This window comes from Eschrichtius robustus, chromosome 2, assembly GCF_028021215.1.
Source record: "Eschrichtius robustus isolate mEscRob2 chromosome 2, mEscRob2.pri, whole genome shotgun sequence".
In the NCBI taxonomy this organism is placed as follows: domain Eukaryota; kingdom Metazoa; phylum Chordata; class Mammalia; order Artiodactyla; family Eschrichtiidae; genus Eschrichtius; species Eschrichtius robustus.
This window is the reverse complement of record NC_090825.1, coordinates 46,401,518-46,424,413: the sequence shown is the minus strand read 5'-3', so window position 1 is coordinate 46,424,413 and position 22,896 is coordinate 46,401,518. Positions and strand designations below refer to the sequence as shown.

Below are 22,896 nucleotides of genomic sequence, written 5' to 3'. Positions count from 1 at the left end.
TACCGTTTTGTATTTTCATCGCCTACCATTCACCCCAAACTTATTTTATAGTTGGAAAAGAATTGTGCTAGCCAAACAGGAGTTATCTTTCCATCAGGTAGAGGAGTTATTGCTCTTTCATGTGGTGATCTGTTTGCCTGATTTCTATTTGGATCTTTGGTTATTTCTTCCTTTGATCCCCCAACTCAAAGGAAGGTGGTCAAGGCCATGCTGTTAGCTTTAACCAGGGTGGGAACCTGACCTCAATTTATACATTGCCTCTTAGATTGATAATTTGAGGAGGTAATTATCAACCAGGACAGGATCACTGACTGTATTTAACTCTCCTGCAGTTGCCAGGCTAAATAGCCAGAACTTATACTTCATTTCTGCTCTATCTTCAGAAATACTCTGTACATGGAAACACGTGTTGAAAGTGTGTGGGTATTTGTTGGGTGTATGTACTTTAAAATTCTCCTTGGAATAGTAACTAAAAGAGCTATGCTGATCATTGCAGTGATTAGATCAAACAAAAATATTAACATTAATACCTGAAATAGAAGAGTTTTTTCCCCCATTTTCTTTATTACCTCTCTTCACAATTCCAGAATTAGTATATATATGCTCACCACATACATTGAAATAATGCAATCCTGTAATAATAATAACAAAAACAGTAAGAATAATAATAGCTGACACGAGGTATTTATGTGTCAGGTACTCTCTAAGCATTTTACAAACATGAACCCAATTTTTCACAAAAACTCAAGTTAGATGCATGATTGTTATTTCCAATTTTTAAATGAGAAAATGGAGAAGCAGGTACTCTGATCTGTGTTCTTTACCATAATGCTATGCTATTTTTCATCAACCTGCCACTGCCTTTTCTGCATTTGTTGATGGGAGTGCAGGGCTATAGAATTGACAAAGTAGAGCACAAATTAATTTTGCATAAGGTGAAAGTGAAACTCAAGGAACATTTAGGGAATGGACAATGTGCAGTGTTGTGGATCTATAACTTTAAAAGTAAGGGATTGAACTAGATGATCCCCCAAATTCTGGGTTTTAAATGGTGGCACTGACTGGTAAAATACAAACTTAAAATTATTTAATATTTTCACATTATGAACTAAAAGAGGATGAAAATGCATAAAAAGTTCTGAGACTGTGGGAGGGATCTGTAAGCTTGCAAAAAATTAAAAAAAAAAAAGAAAAACAGAAAAATTCTTATGGTCCATATTATGACATCAAAATATGGAATGAAAACTCTGGTTTTAGAAATTTCCCATGAAGTATTTTAAGTGTTGAAAAGCAATGTCCGAGACCAGGGCTCTCAGCAAGCCCATGGCATCCTATAGTGCCTAGCATGTCACAGCAACGGTCCAGAAATAGTTGAAATTTAACCATTTTGTGGAGTACGTTAGTGTGAAACCAGCTTTTTGAGGGATAGGCGGGTGACTTCAGCATGAGTCAAAGAGCAATTCAGCAATCAACATTTATATAAATATTTATTTTAAATTATGCACTTATATGGGGCATTTAAGTAATTATTTACATTCAAATAAAGGGAATTATCCATATGATCATAATATTACAACTATGTCTTTCTTTTCTTTCATACCCTATGTCCAGCAGTTTCTGATTCTATTATGGCTTCTGAATTAGCATCTATATTCCAAAAGAGTCAATGACCCTCAGTAGCCTGTTTTTAAGTAGCTAAATTAATTCTAAGGGAAATATCAGCATTGACCATAAAAGTGATAAACATAAGTAGAATCCCAGAAGGATGCCTTACAAGCATATATAGCATTAAAGAGGTTGTTGATAACACTTTCCATTATACATAGCCTATTAACCTTTACTCTTGCTTTACATATTCATCGTATTTAAAATTTTCATAATTTCAAGTATTTGCTCAATATCAGTTTAAAGATGCCAAAGAGGGGGCTTCCCTGGTGGAGCAGTGGTTGAGAATCCGCCTGCTAATGCAGGGGACACGGGTTCGAGCCCTGGTCCAGGAGGATCCCACATGCCACGGATCAACTAATCCCGTGCGCCACAACTACTGAGCCTGCGCTCTAGAACCCGTGAGCCACAACTACTGAAGGCCGCGTGCCTAGAGCCCCTGCTCCTCAACAAGAGAAGCCACCGCAATGAGAAGCCCACGCACCGCAATGAAGAGCAGCCCCCACCTCGCCGCAACTAGAGAAAAGCCCGCACGCTGCAACGAAGACCCAACGCAGCCAAAAATAAATAAATAAATAAATAAATTTACTTAAAAAAATGCCAAAGAGACTTAAACTGTTGTAGTCATCATACGTAGTCTAAGGATACACTTATTCTCAGCCTTTTAAGGTTTGATGATGGGTAGGATTTCTACAGAAGTAGGGAGAGCAGTTATAGACAGAGGAAAGAACACTGGACAAAGGCACAGAAACAGGAAGCATGGTGCAATTTGGGAAAAGAGCCAGTGGGCCAGTGAGCTCAAGTACAGGATGAAAAGAATTAGCAGGCAGATGCTGATGAAATGCCATAGGAAGATCCATCTGGAATGGTTTCATGGGAGCATAGACTGGGTGTGTGGTCTAAGAAACATTGACTGGTGGATTAGACTTGGTAAGAGGTAATGTGGCCTTAAGTTGGTGACAATGAAAAGACTCAGGGACAGATAGTACAGGTATTTCAAAGATATTATACCATATTACACAAATCAATATGGTCGTTGAGAAAGAGTGAGACACCCAAGGTGATTCTTGGGCTCAGGCCTGAATAACTGAGAGAGTGATGAGGCAGGAGCAGAAATTGGGAAATCAGGAGAAGATCCTGAATTGGGAGAAGATGTTGGGAGAGATTTGTTGAGTTTGAGTGTTAGCAGGCAATGCAAGTAGTTATGCCTAACTTGGAAGTGAAGTCAGGGTGGAGGTAGGAATTTAGAAAATGTTTATATAATTGGGCTATTCAAAGCCAGTGAAGTGGTTGAGAGAAACTTTAGAAAGCAAAGAGAAGAGGGCTTATGGTTAATCTTCAAAAAGGGAGTGGGAAGTAGATGCAAAGCTAGTGAAGAGATTTGAACCTGAGTAGATAAAGCAGCAGGAGGAGAACCAGAGTAGTTCGATGTCTTGGAAACTCTCTCAGAATTTCATAAAGGGGGATAAGCAATAGTTATCCAATCTTTAAAATCAACCTGAATGATAAATTGTGGCACTGTTATGAATCCCATGGGAGAAGAGGGATGATTTTAGAGACTCTTATCTTCTCTAACACTTATCTTTTAATTAAACACAGATGTGGACTTGATTGCGAATCACATTTAGTACTGTATATAATCTAAACTTGGCGACACCAGTGGTTGCCCCTTCACAACCTATTTCGTCTCTTATGTTGCCAAAGATACTAATTCGTCAGATGCCACTCTTCTCAGGGAAGGCAGTCTTATCCCCAGGTCAGGGTACGTTGGGTAGTCTACATTAATCAGGATGATCTCTTGTTCCCTAAAAGTGATTGTCTTAGTAATGGGCAGGTGACACAGTTCTGGAGCATGAGGTGTGAAGTAAGTTTGCTGGAGGGCTTCTTAACTATAGATGCTTAGGGGAAGCATTTATTCTGTGCTTTGCCATGTCTGCAAGTGATTTTAGTGCTATGGTAGTCATCTCGTGGCCACCAGAGGAATCCTGGCACTTGCAGGATGTGGAGGAGAAAGATGGAAAGGATGTGTTTCCCAGGATATTACCGTCATGCACGTAACCAAACCGGCAGTCACCTGAATTTTCTGGCAGCTGAAATTTGATATTTCCTCATTTTTAAAGCCAGCGGAGTCATAGTTTTCTATTACCTGAAGTCAAAAGCATGCCAACTGATATAAAATATAAAGTTTTCATTTTAACTTTATTGTCATCATCGCGGAATTGCCAAAGCCTCCATGTAAAGAAGCCCCCAGAGGAGGGCTTGATGAAAGAAATATTTTCTTCTGAACCATAATAAAAATTTCTGACAGGGAAGCTGAGCAAACCTAGTGAAGTTTCTCAGGCTAACTGGAAATGTGTGTGTTTTGCTAAACAGGCAACAGTTGGTAAATCAAATTTTTGAATTGGACTCCAAGTTGTATTGGAATGTAATATTCACTCACATTGTGCATTTCATGAAATTACCCTGTTTTTGTTTTTTATTTTGGCATTTTCTAAGCTGTAGTCTGACCCAAACACATTATTCATTGTACAGTACCTATGTCCTACCTTACACATGCTTAATACATACAGTGAAACTGAGTGTCTGCCACCTGGAAGAGGGTACTGCAGTCCATCTTGCAGAAAAGAGCTCGAGTATTAACAAAAAAACAGAGATTTCACTCTGACACCAATAGCATCTGTCATACCCCTAACATAGTCTAATTATAAGCCAACACTTTCATTCTTCTTGGAATCCAAAAATCGGGAGGGTTGAGGGGGCGAATTCTTAAGGGATTGTGAAATCTATCATTAGTAAGACTTTTTACAATTCAGTTGCTTACTCTTTTTAAAAATCTGCCATCCAGGAGTCTTTTTTGGTAACAGTAAGCCATGCTATGCATTCCTATGAATAAAATGTACAGTAACTGCATCCAAAAATCAGTGACTGAGCTGTTTGGCTCCTGCTTGGATATTTTTTTAAAAATCTGTTTAGGCAGAGACCCTTTATTGCTTGTTGAAAAATTCCAAAAGATTTGGGACTATGTTTAATAAATTGAAGTAACTATATAGGATTCCTGTAGTTTTTTCTAAAATAATGTTTTTGGAGATCTTGTTGTTGTTACAGTTACTTTGGGGGAAAGGCCCATTAAAGAATCCAGCAAATATTGGGAGAATTAGTCTTTTTGGCATTTATAGTAAATTAGGTCATTTCAGATAATCTGCACATTAAATTTTGCTACAATAATTGTGTGCTTGTGTACATAGTCCATATGTAAGCTATCCAATCATAAGACTTTGCTAGAGGGCCTGAGGAGGAATTCTTTTGAATGTAATGTTGTTAGCGTCTTTTTCCTTAGTTGTATTAGATTTCTTTTTGGATAGAAATTTTATGTTGGGAGAAGTAAGAGATTCAGTGACCTGAGGCAGAAAAAGTATATTCCCAAGAGGGTAAGATAATTACTCCATCAACTTGGAATTCTGTTTAGAATGTCAGCACCAGTAAGAGTCCTTGGAGCGTTGTGACTACTCCGGCAAGTGCACTAACATAAGAAGTCTGTCCGTTAGCATCGATCACAAGGTCATGGTTACTTTGTTTGCCAGAATGCCTGGAGGGAGCTCAAGGTACAAACTCACGTTTCGACCATGGAAAATTTACTTTCTTCACCCTAGGAAGACTCTGGGCAGACCACCAGTCTATATACCTTTGGTGACATTTCAACTTTATTTGTATGGTGTACGAGGTCCAATTTTAGGGAGACATATAGCTGTAGAGAGCAAGAGGTCATGATAATGAAAAGAAGTTACCTCATATTGGTGATTAGGTGTATGGCTCCACGAACATGTGTTTTCTTAGGCACTAGTAATATCCTTTTTGGAGATGGGATGGCATTCCAAAAATGTCTGTCCACAGGAAATTGGCAGTACCTAAAGATAATGATAATGAGGGGAATATGTTCATCTTAGTCTGATGTACAGAACTTTCTTTGCCATTTAAAAAATTCATTTCCCTGAAGTGTAAATAGGTTAGCTTTAATAAAGAGGAAAATGTTGTTATTGGCATCTGAACTTTCATCAGCTCTACAAATTTCTTGTCAAGATTTCGACTGTTCCTAAAATACATCAGAATGAAGAAAATGCCTTTAAAAATAGTCAAACCTTGGTTACTTTGGCTTCAATTTTAAAACAAAGTATAAATCTTTATTTACAGATAGTATATATATATTTTGCATGTTTTTTCTGCCCTTAAATCTTGATTTCTCAGAATTGGGTACCGAACCCTATATACCAAACTCCAATATAGAAAACAGATAAAACTGAACCATTATGGTTGAGTTAGGGCAGGGATGAGCCTGGAGATTCACTAGTTATCTTTCTCCTTCCATCTTTTCCCTCTCTACTACAGTTTCACTCAAACTTTTTACCGAAAGGTCTTTGTTTCTAATTCCCAAGTCTTGGCACCCATTTGATAGGTTTCTCCTTGAGTCTGAGCTCCATCAAACTGCGTAACCTCTACCCCAGCCTCAGTTTCCCTTGTCCCTCTCTCTCTTCACATTTAGTCAATCATTGCCATTTCATCACAGAAATGTGGATGCATCTCTCTTCTCTTTCCCTTATGTCTTAATTCAGGCCCCCCTTTTTTCTTCTTTGGACTGTTTCCCTAGGCCCCTCACTGATTTTCTGTTTCTGATTCATTTGTTAATAGTTTCTAATTTTTCTGATATCATATGTCATAAGACAAGGAAAAAAAAGATTGAATGTGAACTCCTAATATGTTTATCTAGGTAGGTATGAATTTATATGTTATATATATGTACTAATATGTAAAGTTTAAAAAGACAAATATCAAAATTAAATAGGATTTTACATTCACACACACAGACACACTTTTATATTTCTTCTCATACCCTGTGGATGGCTTGACTACCCTCTAGCGTACCCTCTAGTGAAGTGTGTACTCCACTTTGAAGACTATTGCTCTATGCATGACAGGGAATCTTTCTGAAATGAAACTACATACTTAAAGTCCTTGAATAGATCTCAGTGACTAGTAGATAAAGTCTAAGTTCTTAAACACAGAAGCAGGGCTGTTCATGAACTGACTGTTGACTGCTTCTCAAATCTAAAATAAAATAATACCTGTAAAAGCTTTTATTAAACAATTTACACTTGCCAAAATATTAAATGATTTGAACTTGTCAAAATAAGTATGTTAATACATAGCTTCTTGAACAGTCACAAATTTAGTTGTGTTGTAGGGTTGACTGGGCCAACATTACAGCCAGACTATGTGGCATGAAATATCTACTTGGCTCTCACAAAAATGTTAAAAAACGAAGAATGTTAAATTTTTGGAGGGTATTGGGGGATAAAATGCATATGTGGGGTTCTAGAGCATTTATATATATCAGTCCTTGGGAAATTAGTGAGTAAGCAAAATAAAATAAAATAAAATGTTGGTATTAGCATCAGAAATTTCATTGGCTCTACAAATTTCTTGTCAGTATTATGACTATTTCTAAAGTATATCAGAATGAAGGAAATTCTTTTAAAAACAGGCAAACATTTGTTACTTTGGCTTTAATTTTAAAACAAAGCTCCACATCTCTTTTGTTTCTTTGTTTTTGTTGAAGTGTAGTTGATTTACAGTGTTTCAGATGTACAGCCAAGTGATTTGTTTACATATATATGTATTTATTCTTTTTCAGATTCTTTTCCATTATAGGTTATTACAAGATATTGAATACAGGTTCCTGTGCTATACAGTAGGTCCTTGTTGTTTGTCTATTTTATATATATAGTGTGTATCTGTTGATCCCAAATTCCTAATTAATTCCCCCCCCCCTTTCCCCTTTGGTAACCATAAGTTTGTTTTCTATGTCTGTGAGTCTGTTTCTGTTTTGTAACTAAGTTCATTTGTATCACTTTTTAAGATTCCACATAGAAGTGATAGCATATGATAATTGTCTTTCTCTATCTGACTTACTTCACTTGGTGGAAAAAGAGGAGACATTTCCTGTACATGTGTTAAGATGAGATGAGCTTAAGAAAAAGAGCAGAGCTGAATGTTATGTTATCCTGCTAACCTTTGTCAGGCCCTTCTGCCTTGATATGGTTCAAATTTCTGCTGTATATTTTGATACTTTCTGTCTCCATAGCAGTTGCCCAGGAATATATTGCCAGAAATGACACTGAAAATGCAATTAATTTATAAATAGATCCTCCTGTTTCATAGAAGCCACTATTTAGGAAATTATGTGAGGTATTGTGGGAGACTGAACATATGGTGGAATAGTTCATTTGCTCAGAAAAATATAAATAGTTAGAAATACCAAAATATAACCAAGCAAGCATCAGACAGATTAAATTGAACGATTATTCAGTATTTCTTTCATATGGCAAAGAAAAGATTTAAAATTGATTTTCTATTTGAAAAATATCAGTGGAAATAAGCAAATGGGTAATTTCTAAACCTTATTTTCTATGTAAGTGATGAAGAAATAAATAACTTTGTTCTAGAAGTATTAGGGAGACACACGGCAAAGTTTAATATGAAGCGCTGACTCATAATAAATACTTTCTTTAAACCTAGTCGTAGAAAACTAGGGTTAATATTTTCCCACTTAAGATTTCATCATTGATGAAGAATCCTAGATGTCTGTTTGTACATACATTACTTATTCATAAAAGGGTTTGGGTAGAATTAGAAATGTCTGCAATATATAAACTATTTTGAAAGGAAGACAATTAATGATAAATAGCAGAAGTAAAAGTTATCTTTCTGGAATCTGGGAATCTCTCCCTTCTCTGCCTGTTTTCCATTGTTTGACATATGAAATATTATAAAATTAAAATATAAAACAGTGAGTATCTAACTGTTAAAGTTCTTTTCATGGAGGGTTATTTGCCTGGTTTCTTAGATGCAATTAAAAGGAGAGGGTAAATGTGGTTTCCTTAAAAGAGTGCTTTTCTTTCTTTTGAGTTTATGAAATTGCTTTAGGAATAGCAAACTCAGTGCACCAGTGGTGTTCAGTTCTCATGATTTTTCATTTCAAACCTTTTAAAAAGTAAACTCTATGAGTAATGTGATCAGATGCACGGGAAACTGAAATTAAAGCACTCAAACTGTTGTGACAAACAACAGATATTCAGGGTCAGTGCAAATAAGGCTACAGATAATCACTCTATCTGCTCTACTGTTGGCAAAGATGAAGCCCAGATGCTGCAGTGTACCTTGTCTTCCTCTTGTATCTTGGCCATTGACACATAGGATTTACAAAGGCAAATCTAAATTGCTCAGGCTTTCCCCTGAGATCATGTGAAAGAGTTCCTCTCCATCTAAAGTATTTTCTTGTTTTCCTGTTGATTCAATAGGTTGGGCCACTAGATCCATTAGAAGAAAGTGGAGAGAAGGCCTCAGTGAAACCTTCCTCAGGGTACAGCTGCTTGGGCCTATGGCCATTGAACTGCTGCTCTTTCTGTCACCAGGCCGCCAAGACACCCCTAACGGACTCTCAGCCTAATGCTCAAAAGAAATTAGATTTAGAGAGAAGCAGGCCTCTTATGCTATTTTCTTTTTCTTTTTCTTTTTCTTTCTAATAGATAATTACATAGCAGTCAGCACTGCTGTAGTGACAAGCAGCCCCACTCTCAGTGTCTTAAAATTCCAAGCCTGTAGTTCTTGCCTGTCTTACATGTAGGTGCTACTAGTCTGCAGCTCTGCGCTGTGTGTCTTCTCGTTTTGGGATTCAGGCTGAAGGAACAACTCCTATGTGGGACGTGCTGTTCTTACGGCAGAGGGAAAAGAGAAAGAGGCTAGTGGAAGCTCAAGAAGTTTCTTAGAGTTTTTGGTCTCAAATTACATACTGTCACTTCCACTCACTTTCCACTGACCCAAGCAAGTTTATGACCAACTAGACAATGAGGCAAAGCAATATATCCCCCCCTGCAAGAAGGCCTAGAAATTCACTGCAAATCTTCTTCTAGAGAAATGAGTGAATTGTTGAGAGCAATAATGCAACCCACCATGGTATACAGTGGGCAAAATGCCTACCCCCAAGGCACAGCTTTCTCCTACACTGCAGTGTTCCTTTGGTCATTTTTTCCTATCAAAAATGAACCACTCTCAATTCATCTTAACCTGATTTTTACACACCTATAAAGAAGGCAAGAGAGATACAGTGGGCTCAGAAATAAGTGAGAATATTGCCATATGTGTGATTTATTCTAGACTCTGTCCAGGTTCTGCTTCATTCCTGGATATCTTGTTATGGAAGATTAATAGATGCATGGTACACTCATTATGCACAAGTTTATTTACCTAACTTTAGCTCAGAGAGTACAAGCCAATTACTGACCACTTGAACATGCAGAAAGAAGTACATCTGCGTGTTGTTTATGCAAAAGTCCAGAGTCCTACTTGTCAATTTGCAAGCAGACAAAATGTGGGCTGCATGTGGGCTGGATATGTCAACACCTTGGTCACTTTACCTGTCATTAATTGTTGTCATATAAATTAGCATCCTAATGACACGCCCTCACTGCTTTTACTCTTTGTCCTCCCTAACCCCTTAACTTGGGGCAGGGAGTAGAGTTTTCAAACATTATTGGATAATTTTATCTCTTTAGAAAATAATACTAAGGCAAAGCTCTTTAATTTGAGCAAATTTTATCTGTTTACTTTTAACAAACATTTATATTACTTTAACAAACAAATATATTATTTATATTGTGAGAAATTTAAAAATTCTAATATGTTTATTAAAACTTGACTTCATAAAAGTAAAACATGCTAAGATCTTCAGGAAGATCATTGCAGGAGCTAGGTGACAAAAAAAAGGTAACAATATTGCTGTTAATGGCAGTGTTGGAAAACTACTCCTGTGGTTACAAGTGCATCAGTGAAATCACCCTTTCTCCTGTGTCTTTTTAGTACTAGCCATAGAGTAGACTGGCCAGTAGGGGTTACTCTATGCATTACGATCTCAGAGTGGTGAATTAGAGCTTGAAAAAAAATAATGACAGTATCTTTTAAAATAGCTATTCTCGTGGTGAATTTAGTTACAAGACTCAGGATTTGTGATAACTTGTTTTGAGTACTGTTTCAGCAGCTTTTATCCCATTCATATGACTTTGAGGTATATCTCAATAATTCATTCAGTCAGCCTTACTGATTGTCTGTCCTTTATTAAACAAAATCCAGAGATCAAAACTGCAAAGTAGCTCTATAATTCCAATTTAGCATCTTTTTTTTCCTTGGGTAGTATTCTCCATCCCTGAGGTTTGGATTCTAGACATCTTAGAACACAAAGTTTTGTATGAATGCAGTCACAATGCTAATTTTTAAAAAGGCAAATATACAACCACTTTCAGTGACCCTAGGACAGCACCTGCTCTCTGGTCGGGTGGCTCTTTAATTTCAGAAAATAAATTGCTTTTGAAATTTAGAGAGAAAATTGGAGAGTAAAAGGAGGGCAAAATAATTAATTCTCATGGTTGTTTGTCCTTGAGGAAGAGAAGATAAATGAAAGTAAGTGGTTTTAAATGCAGTTTCCATTAAAAAAAAAAAGAAAACTTGAAAAAGATAAGTTTCCTGTCTGAAGCCCGAATTGATAAAAATGAGTTCTGCTTTCCAAACATTGGACAGAAAAGACTTGATTAGAATAAAATACTATCACCTTTAAAATAAATAAAGAAAGAAATAAATAAGTATTATCAGAGGATTGAAATGCAAAAGTTATTAATTTGATGTATCTTTTAAAAACATTTTTATTGATATTTTATTGACATAATTCAACGTTTCTTTAAAAAAATCGAGTTTGTTACAAGATACTTGCAAGAGAGTGGGAGTCTTCTAACTGCCCATGTCTTGATGCATATGGAACCTAAGGATGCCCAGTGTGGTTCAGACCATGCCCTGTACACTGGAGCCGAAGGCTGGCCTTTTGATGGGTGAGAAAGAGTATGTTATAATAAATAACTTATTCAAATATGGTTAAAACTCTTCAGGCAGTTTGGGGTAGATGTTAGTGTAGCTGAACACCATGTCAGAGAAAGGGCACAGCTGCAACAAAGTACTAAATAAAAACAATATTTTTGAATAGACCATCCTTACCTGTTAAGGCTTCATCTCTTCTCTCATAGCATTATTACTGGAAAGGCCCAGAGGCTACACTTTGAAAAGAAAAGCACTTCTTAGTTGTGGTTTTAGTTTTCATCATAGTTTTCCCCACTCAGCTAGTTTGTAGAAGAAACCAAAATGCAATTAGTCGTTCCTCTGTACCAACAATCTGTCCCTAACTACCTAGGTTTAAAAGACTTTTCTTCCTGGTTTCTTCTACTTCTTGTGTGATGGAATCATTTTTAGGACTTTATTTCCCTTCTGTTCAAAGTTTTCTTCTAGTTCTTGGAAGGAAAGATTTACTCTATTTACCTTATGTTTGCCAATGAGGAACCAGTAGGTTTGTCCACCTCCCTAAGTGATTCACTCTAAGCAATTTCTCCCATCAGACATGTGGTTGAAACTTGCAAAAATTGCGTTTATTTACTGACTAAAACATATCCCTTCCTAGCATAGAGGTCTCCCTTGGAATTTGTAGCTTTAGATTATACAGTGAAAGCTTGGCCTTAAAATATTTAAGTTGCATCAAAATTTTCTAAAAAACATTATAAAGACATCTTTCAAACCATGCAGTAAAGGAGAATCTTTGGCACTGTCATTTATAATTATGGACCACTGGAGTCATTCAGGCAACATCAGACACCAGGTGGCCCATTTGAAAATCTAGCTGTCCAGCTCATAGGTAGTGGGTATAGAGTCAAGTCTCAAAGTTTGGGGTTTGAATTCAGCAGACCTGAGGATCCCAGTACCCAGGACTATCACTTGCTTTAGTAAGTATTTTTTCATGAGCTTCAGGTCTTTCTTCCTTTCTTTTTTTTAATCTGTAAGGTACAGTAATGATATCTCTCTCTTATAAATTTTTAAGGATTAAATGAGATAATATATTTAAAAACGGATTATCGCTCTACCAGGCATAGAGTAAACAAACAGTTAGTAGTTTTTTTATTTTTAATAAGTGGTATTTGTAATTATTCTTTTTATATGTTGATTCTAATTCAACAAACTAGGGTGAAACTTAACGTCCCCTTTCTCACCCATCAAAGGGCCAGCCTTCGGCTCCAGTGTACAGGGCATGGTCTGAACCACACTGGGCATCCTTGGGTTCCATATGCATCAAGACATGGGCAGTTAGAAGACTCTCACTCTCGTGCAAATAATAAAATTTCCCCTAAACCTATTTATAAGGATACTTAGGGGGTTTAAAGCCATTATGTATTTTTAGCTATTAATTCACATATTTCGATATCTGTGATCATAAGGGCTATATTAATTTGCCAAGAGGGGTAACATAAAACACTGATTAAATTCAGATTGCAAGATATTAAATAGTGATTATACAATGAAAGTGTAATTCAGAAAAAGACTTATTGTAACATACAAAGTGTATTAGCACTCTTTGGCATGAAGAGGATTTATATATCTTTGTATTTATTTTATACATCTGCTGTTAATGAGCTAATGACGTGTGTGTGCCAGTTTGAAGAAAGAAGATGGTTTTTTGAGTAACAGTCTGGATGAATCTAAATACCAATGGATTAACACACAAAATCTCAATCCTCCTCTTTACAAATAATTAGATGGTATATATATTTATATATATATATATGTATATATGGTATATATAGTTGGCATAAATATTGTAAGCTTATATGGAAACATATGGAGTTGCTGTTATTTTTTAGGAAGTAAGTGATGAAATGTATTTTTCACTAGAAATTTAACCTAAAACTTTCATTTGTTCAGTGGTCTCGATTCATTTTAAAGATTTGGAGATTAAGACACAGTTGCCTCCTTAGTTCGTTGGTGATAAAAGGTCCGCTCATTGGCAAAATGGGAAAAAAAATCATTAGTCTTGTATGGAATTGTTTGACTCCCCAGAGTTTCAATTCTGCTTGCAATTGTGAAAAATAAATTACTCTTTCTTTTTTTTTTTTTTTTTTTATAAATGTATTTACTTATTTATTTTTGGCTGCATTGGGTCTTCGTTGCTGCGCGTGGGCTTTCTCTAGTTGCGGCGAGCGGGGGCTACTCTTCATTGGGATGTACAGTCTTCTTGTTGTGGCGGCTTCTCTTGTTGCAGAGCATGGGCTCTAGGCACGCGGGCTTCAGTAGTTGTGGCGTGGGCTTCAGTAGTTGTGGCGCGTAGGCTCAGTAGTTGTGGCTCACGGGCTCTAGAGTGCAGGTTCAGTAGTTGTGGCACATGGTACTTAGTTGCTCTGTGGCATGTGGGATCTTCCTGGACCAGGGATCGAACCCGTGTCCCCTGCATTGGCAGGCAGATTCTTAGCCACTGCGCCACCAGGGAAGTCCAAATTACACTTCCTGAGACACTCTTCGTTTTAGCAATTATAGTAGCAAAGAATCATGATTATTCATAGAAGTTATTTGTAATGTAGCAAATGGTTATCATATTTCTTATAGAGATATTACTTTCAGATAGTCTGTTTTTAATTTTTTCTTTTCTAATTTGTCCTTTCAATATTTCAAAAAATTATGTTGTGACTACAATTCTAAGTATATATTTTTCAGGGATGAGAATAATTGTAATAGCAGCAGTAGATACCATTTATTGAATTCTTACCATGTGCTTAGTATTTAATGTGGAGTTTCTGCTCCTAGAACTTACAACAGCTGTAGGAGATAGGTTCTATTATTATCATAGTAAAGACACTGAGGTTTAGATACTCCTGAAGTTCTCACAACTGATGATGGTATTGTGGCTAAGGGCTTAGAAATACCAGAATCCTCTGCTGTTGCATCCTCCATACAGTTTAGGTTTCAGGCAGAGATGCCTAACTGTCCTCAAAGCCCAGATGCAAATCTTTGGCTCTGGTTGGTTTCTTGTCACCCACATGACACATGGACTTGAGAAGTGCTTTCTAGCAAGAGAGATGGCACACCTTGACTCTAGTTACCAGCCAGTCCTGGAGGAAGGAAGATTAAGAGAGAGCGCAGCATGTCCCCGTATCACACTGAGTCCCTTCCCTAGAGAACTTGACCCAATGCCTTGTAATCTGATGCATCAAATTCACAAACTTTTCTTCCCTTGTGTGTGAACATGTGTGTGTTGTTTGTATGTAGGTGTAGTGTGTATGTAATGTAGTGTGTATGTATGAGTACGTCCTGTGTGTTTGTGAGGTGTTTATGTGTGTGTGGGTGTATGTGAGCTGTGTCTATGCGAGTGTGTTCTTTGTGTCTGTGAGGTGAGTGTGTATGTGTGAGGTGTGTATATGTGTGCCTATGGTATGTGTGATATGTGTGTGTATGTGTGTTGTGTATGCATGTGTGTGAATTGAGTGTGTGGTTCAACTATTGTGTGTGGTGTAAGGGAGGTAGGATTGTAGAAAGGAAAGGCAAGAGAGTAGTGATTGGACAAAGGGACATAGCTGAGAGTTACCTTTTACTGGAATAGTTATAACTGAAAGTGCTCTAGACTTGAACTTTGGAGTCTTGGGGTCAAGTCCTACCCAGCTCTGTAACTAACTATTTAATATTTGAAAGCAGCCTAGCCGGTTTGATTTTAGTTTTCTCATCTCTGGAAGAAAAAGACTTTTAACTTAAATGCTATGTGGGTTAAGTGAGTAATTTTAGGCTGAAGTTGCTGATAAACTGGAAAATGCTACATAAATGTAAGGTATTGCCTATTTGTATTAGTAGTGGTGTTATTTTTCCAACATGTTTTATGTTGAAATTCCAGAACAACGATACAACATGCAAGGGATTGTAATAAGAAATTTATTACTATGTGCTTCTATCTTCAAGGAATTTTTAAAGTTAATCTTCATCGATAATACATGGTATGTTGTATCAAAAAGAAGAAAGACTTATGCTGTTATAATTCCATGTCTAGTGAATGTCTAGGATATTAAACACTTGACAATGTTAATTCATGGATTAATAAAGCCCATTTTAACTAGGAGCTTTGGTCTAAGATATAGAGCAGCAAACTCTACCATAATAGAAGAATTTAGCATTGACTTTTTCAGATCCTTATTTTTTAGATATATGAGAATGGATGAAAATGATATGGAACATAGCCATTCCTCAAATAGTTAAGCATAGAATTACCATGCGATCCAGCAATTCTGCTCCTATGTATATACCCCAAAGAATTGAAAACATATGTTCTCACAAAAACTAGTAAATGAATGTTCATAGCAGCATCATTCATAATAACCTAAAAGTAGAAACTCTCCAAATGTTCACTAACTGATGAATGGATAAATAAGTGTGGTGTATCCATACAATGGAATATTATTTGACAATAAAAAGTTATTCAGTACTAATTCACGCTATTACATGGATGAATCTTGAAAACATGCTAAGTGAAAGAAGCCAGAACAGTATATTACATGATTCCATTCATATGAAAGCTTCATAATAAACAAATCTGTAGAGACAGAAAATATATTATTACTCAAGGCTGGGGTGGGGGAGGGGCATGAGGGATTGGAGGTTGATGGCTAAGGGGTGAGAGATTTCTTTTGTGGGGTAATGAAAATATTTTAAAATTATGGTTGGGTGTACAACCCTGTGAATATACTAAAGCCATTGAATTGTATACTTTAACTGGATGAATTGTGTGGTATTTGAATTATATGTTGACAAAACTGTTAAAAAATATAGAACAATTTTCCTAAGAAGCGAACCCTGCCCATTTATTGTACCAATAGCTCTGGGAGGAGCCCATCCTGACCTTCCTTGTTACAAATCCACGAACACAGACAGGATAGGAAGCAGTTACACTAACAAGGCATTCCAGACCACAAAGTCTGCCTGTAAGCTGATGCCTTTATCAAGGGTGAATGTCCAGCAGTAGGGAATAGATGAGCAGCCCTCAGCTTTTTAATATCCAGCCGTATGTTCTACAAGCAGCAGACACTGAGGAATGCTGTGTGAAGAGTCATTCTCTTTTCTCCTCCTGTCCTCTCTCTTCTCACCCTACCCTTCCTCCTTCTCCTTTCGCCTCTCTCTCCCTCCCTCTCCTCTCTATTTTTTCCCCATAAATTGCTCTTGTGACTCATTCATTTAGAGTTATAGTTGAGTGTACATTTGAAGTAACTGTTTTCTTTGCTTCCATGGTTTTGAAGTACTTTCTTGGACAAGATTCGGGAAAGTACAGAGTTAGAGTGAATCTTCTGTGGCCTAATTGCTAATAGGAAGTCTTTCAGGTATGAATGCCCTCATTCTTTGCTCTTTCTGTGACTTCTAACTGCATCTCCAACCCTCCAGAGTAGTATGTTCTGCTTCTAGTCTTACATTTCCACCCCATTCCACTTCCACATACAAATATCACATTCACCCTGGTTTCAGATGATCTCTCAGGAGTAAAATGTATACTCCTATTACATTCTCACATATAATTACTGCCTTTTTAAAACCTTTTTTTTGCTTAACATTTAATTAAAGAATAGTCAGCTCAATATGCAGCTACGTGAATCTAGCCAATAGATGTATTTTATTAGCTTCAATTTTGAAAGGGGGGATAATATCTTTCACTTATAAAAACCGATATTTCTGTGAAGTGTCTTTTTTTGCATTGAAATGTTTCTGGAATGTGACAGTTCAGTTCTAATAACTATGATTAAATATCCATGAATTTGTTTTGAATAAGCACAGCCAGATAAGTGGTGTTTATGTACCTTGCAACACTATTTAAGATTGCTTCCTCAGCACGGAAATAATCACTGGCTTACCAAATAAGAGAATTCAGGATCTCTTGTGTGTCAGTTCCACGTTAACTGCATTTATAGCTCTGACAGTTTCCATGATGGAATTTGTAAAAAAGAAATGAGCATACAATCAGATCTGAATTGGTGTATTTAAATGAGTGTTTCCTGATCTCCAATTAATGGAAGTGTTGAGATTTAAAGAATGGTTTAGGAGTCAAGGTTTTATAATTGCTCTTCTGGGGAAAAAAATGGGTAGAGAGTAAAGTCCTGAAAGCTCTACTATCAGACAAATACACAATCATAAGGAAGTTAAAAAGCCACAGTGAAATGTACACATCCTAATTACGTTAACTTTGATATCTATTTTAAATAGATACCAGTATTAGCTGTAAGAGTTTCATATGTTTTGCAGGAGGGAGTTCTCTTAGTGTACTGAGTGTACTTATCACTGTTGTAAGCTTATACCCTGAGCTTACAACACAAACATTTTGTGCAAACAAAGAATCCAGGCTGGGATGTGTCAGTACTTATGTGGCCTGTCAGTGGAGATGCGCAGAATGGAAAATACGGAGAATTGGAAAGCCTTCTAGGGTTCATTTTTTTCAGTGGTTTTCAAAGTTAATAGCCAACTCTTATAAAGAATGAGTGGTCTGAGGCAGTGACTAACTCTATACCCGCGATGTTCTAAAACGATTGGTTCACAGACTCTGTGAAGCAGAGAAGCAGATTCTGAGAAAGAGAATTTTGGGACCACCACCTATGGAAGGGGAGGGAAGAAAGCAGATCTGGAGAAGAGGGAGAAGGAAAAGTTGTTCTTCAGTGCAGTCTCAAAAAAGGCCTCAGCAGACCCAGCAGAGAGTATGGAAGCTGGGATGGGCCTTCAGAGTTGTCCTAAACGACTCCTGAGCTGGGCCTTTATACCCTCTTGTTTACTTGATATTAGATCCTTGGACAAGGTGGCCCTCGTTAGCTGACACAATTCACAAAGAGGGCTGACAACTGAGAGCCCTTCCTACACCTAGGGAAGTGAGTCATTCATTCCTGAAGGGGTTATCATGACAGCATCCACTAGGAATTGTGAGTTATTTTAGAACCAGCAGGCACTGGGAAATGCCTTGTGGATAGACTCCTTGCTTCTTTCATTCCTTTGTTTCCTTCTTTCTCTCCCCCCACCCAGTGTTTTTCCAAAAATAAAGGACTAGGCTGTGAGTTATCATGTGGAAGGAAAAGAAATAATCATTTTTATGAGTCCAACTAATCTTTTAATGTCAAGACATGGATTAGTTATTATTGAACTCAACAATCATAAGTGTTTTCCATGGAAAGCTTAGCTCCATATATCTGATGACCCAAGTACCCCTTGTGACAGTTCCTATCTATGTGATGCTAGCATCCTGACAGCCAGATGGAATGTCAGGAGGAAGGTCCAGATAAAATTATTTTTTTCCTTTGTACTGAAGAAAAAAAGAAAGCATATTTATTGAGCGTCCCCTAAATGTGACATCAAAGATTTTTCTTATCTGGATTAGAAGTTGATAACAAATGAAACAGTACATTGATTTGAAAAGCTTTGTTCTCATTTTAACCACAATTTTTTATAAAATAAAAATTTACTAACCAATGTATAAAAATAGCATTTAATAAAACCTACGGCATATTTATTCGGGCTGCATTGTTGTTTGGACTATCTACGTTTATTTTTTGGACTTTTTTACCTATTGCATTGTTTTGAAGCACCACAAAATAGCAAATGGTGGAGAAGCTGGTAAATGGATATGCAAAATCAGTATATTGAATTGGCAACAGAATGATATTGTTTATTATGTGCTGATTTTTTTAGCAAGGCGTTAAAATAAGACAACCTTACCATCAAACATAGCATAGAAACTACTAGCTGGAAAACTTCTTAGGTCTTTAAAGTTGTTTTCAATGCTATTTGCTTTCAAGGCACTTAGAAGTGTCACCTAAATGGCCCTTAAGAATGGATATTGGCTAAAGGCTGTGAAGTCTTTTAAGATTTTCATGAATTTTTTTTTTTTTTTTAAAGATCACTCCTCAGTCAATTCAGGAGGGTTGTAATTGCTGGCTATACAGCACAGTGCAGATTCAGCCCTTGAAGACACACAAAGATAACTCAAGGAACTGATTTCTGCATCTTCAGCCACCTTATTCCATTAACTCTTAGAATTAATTCCCTCCAGACATAATTTGTATCAAGCAAAAGAATAGGAGTGGGGACTTCCCTAGCGGTCCAGTGGTTAAGAATTTGCCTTCCAAAGCAGGGGGTGCAGGTTTGATCCCTGGTCAGGGAGCTAAGATCCCACATGCCTCACAGCCAAAAAAACCAAAACATAAAAAAAAAAAAACCCAGAAGCAATATTGTAACAAATTCAATAAAAACTTTAAAAAATGGTCCACATCAAAAAAAAAAAAAAAATTAAGAGAAAAAAGAATAGGATAATTAGAACAGCCTCTGAGGCTTTTTGGTGACTGAAAGAGTGATTGCTTTATCAACAACCTTAAGTGTTAGATTTACCAGAAGGAAAAAGTGTCTTAAATTGAACCATTCTTCTAATCCGTGCATCTTAGTTCTGAAAACATGTGAGTAAATATCATGTTGCTGAATCTAATTTGAAAAAGTGAGGGAGGGAAAGTACTGGATTTTTTCCCTCTTAGAAATTACATGTTGTTTGCAGTGTTAGGTTGACTGTATTTTTCTTGTAAAACCTCCTGTACATCAAGAACGAATTCAAACTAAAAATAGAACTACCGTACGACCCAGCAATTCCACTACTGGGCATATACCCTGAGAAAACGATAATTCAAAAAGAGTCATGTACTACAATGTTCATTGCAGCTCTGTTTACAATAGCCAGGGCATGGAAGCAAACGAAGTGTCCATCAACAGATGAATGGATAAAGAAGATGTGGCACATATATACAATGGAATATTACTCAGCCATAAAAAGAAACAAAATTGAGTTATTTGTAGTGAGGTGGCTGGACCTAGAGTCTGTCATACAGAGTGAAGTAAGTCAGAAAGAGAAAAACAAATACCGTATGCTAACACATATATATGGAATCTAAAAAAAAAAAAAAAAAAGATCATGAAGAACCTAGGGGCAAGATGGGAATAAAGATGCAGACCTACTAGAGAATGGACTTGAGGACACAGGGAGGGGGAAGGGTAAGCTGGGACAAAGTGAGAGAGTGTCATGGACATATATACACTACCAAATGTAAAATAGATAGCTAGTGGGAGGCAGCCATATAGCACAGGGAGATCAGCTTGGTGTTTTGTGACCACCTAGAGGGGTGGGATAGGGAGGGTGGGAGGGAGGGAGACGCAAGAGGGAAGAGATATGGAGACATATGTATATGTATAACTGATTCACTTTGTTATAAAGCAGAAACTAACACACCATTGTAAAGCAATTATACGCCAATAATGATGTTAAAAAAAAAAAGAACGAATTCAAAGTAGTTTGTTTAGACCTGATTCACTTTGTTGTACAGCAGAAACTAACACAACATTGTAAAGCAATTATGCTCCAATTAAAAAAAAAAAAAGAATTGATGCTCTTCCTCAACTTGTAGGCAAAAGTCTAAGCAGTTCTTTAAAAGAAACTCTGTAGCATAAACTATCAACATTTTCTAATCTAATGGTCAACTTTGTTTCTCAAAGTGGTGGTTTTCAATGATTATTTTATATAAGAATAGAACTATGTTTTTCTTCAATTATGCAATAAACATTTCCTGACAGATGCCAAGCAGGTGGCACCCATGTGCCATTTCTGGTATCAACACTATAAAATGCCCAAACTTTAGTAAAGGCCTCAGTTTTGTTATTTCCAAACTGCCTTCCTCCATCTTCATGAAGGTATTACTCCTGATTCAGGAATAGGTCTATCCATACTTGTCTTTTGGTTTCCTGTCTCAATTCTGCAATCTCCTCTTTGGCCGTTACACTCTTGAATCATTTCAAAATCCTGCCTCCCAAGGTAATCTGTCTCGCTTTTCTAATCTTCTAACTTCCCATTACTCATCATTTCAATTCCTTCTACTGGCTCCCAATTGCTTTGCTAGCCAATTTTGAATTACTTATCCTTATCTCGAAGGCCATTCACCACTCTGCCCCTGCTGACGTCTTTTTCTTTATCACTGCTGAGTCCTCCTTTTGCCCACACTTCTACATGCAAATGCATTTCCAGAGCATGAGAATGCTTTGGACTTATATAATGCTTTTGCCTTGAAGAGCTTTAATCTTTTCCTCATATCTTCTTAGAGAAGAAGGTAATTGAGCTGTGGTTTAAAATTCATGAATGCATCTGGCAGTAAAATTCTGTATTTTGTGTACCACTTATTCTGTACTGACATCTCTAGTCTTTGGCCTCCCATGTAGCATTCACCGATTGCTATCTAAAGGCCATCTTTAGGTAGCTGCCCTATTATCAGGCTGTGGCAAGCTCTACAGTGGCAAACAATTATTCTTAATAAGTCATAGAACCACAGAATTTAAGTTAGAGACAGGGATTTCCCTACATACAAGAATCCAAATTCCCGTTCAGCTTAGAAATCCCTCTCAGAACATTCCTGATGCCTAAAATGGTCTTTTCAGGAGGGAAAGCCAACTTACAAGGACGAGCTCTTTCCTTGTTGCTCACGACTCATTTTGAGAAAAGTATTCTTTGTGCTGAAGAAGTCTGGTTTCCTACCACCTCCTGTTGGGTATCGCATGTCACTTGAGAGACACGAAATAATTCTAACGATCTCTCTTTGCCTTGAAGATACAACCGAGCACAGCCACCATCTCCTCCGTTAAATGAATCTGTTTGGGGTTAGATGTCCAAGTTGCTTCAATAATTCCTCTCGTGGCAGACTTTTTTTTATTTGGCTGCGCTGGGTCTTAGTCACGGCATGCAGGATCTTCAGTTGCAGCATGCAGACTCTTAGTGTGGCATGCATGCAGGATTTAGTTCCCTGACCAGGGATCGAACCCGGGCCCCCTGCATTGGGAATGCAGAGTCTTAACCACTGGACCACCAGGGAAGTCCCTTGTGGCAGACTTTTTGAGAAATTCCACGCTGTTGCCTCATCTCTTATATAGCAGACTTCACAATCAGGCTTGCTGTCAGTGTCAGGCCTAATGTTGCTGTCACTTACTATTCCAGTCATTAATATTGAAGGCAGTTTTTTATAACCTTAAAATAAATGAATAATTAATCATCCTCTTTGTCCTTTAATGAATTTGAAAGCTCATATTCATACTGTTTTGGTTACTGAAGTAACCTAGGCTCAAAGAGTATTTAAAATTGTCATGTCATGGTTCTGACAACATAGGGATAACATGTAGTCGTGTTTGAGACTGACTTGGAAAAAGACTCTGGTTTTTAATCTGATATTTTGAAGAATTATTGAGATGTCACTGAACAGCATTTTTAGAATTTTCACATTGCTCACA

The 22,896-nt window shown here is 37.1% G+C and overlaps 1 protein-coding gene and 1 non-coding gene across 2 annotated transcripts in view; one reads left to right on the top strand and one right to left on the bottom strand.

The window, feature by feature from the left end:
* The window catches only part of PDE4D (phosphodiesterase 4D), a 714,853-nt gene that overhangs the window by 83,669 nt on the left and 608,288 nt on the right, over nt 1–22,896 (top strand). The window lies entirely within an intron of this gene.
* Nucleotides 22,412–22,484, bottom strand: TRNAG-CCC (transfer RNA glycine (anticodon CCC)). Its single transcript has one exon. It is a non-coding gene; the product is annotated as a tRNA-Gly (tRNA).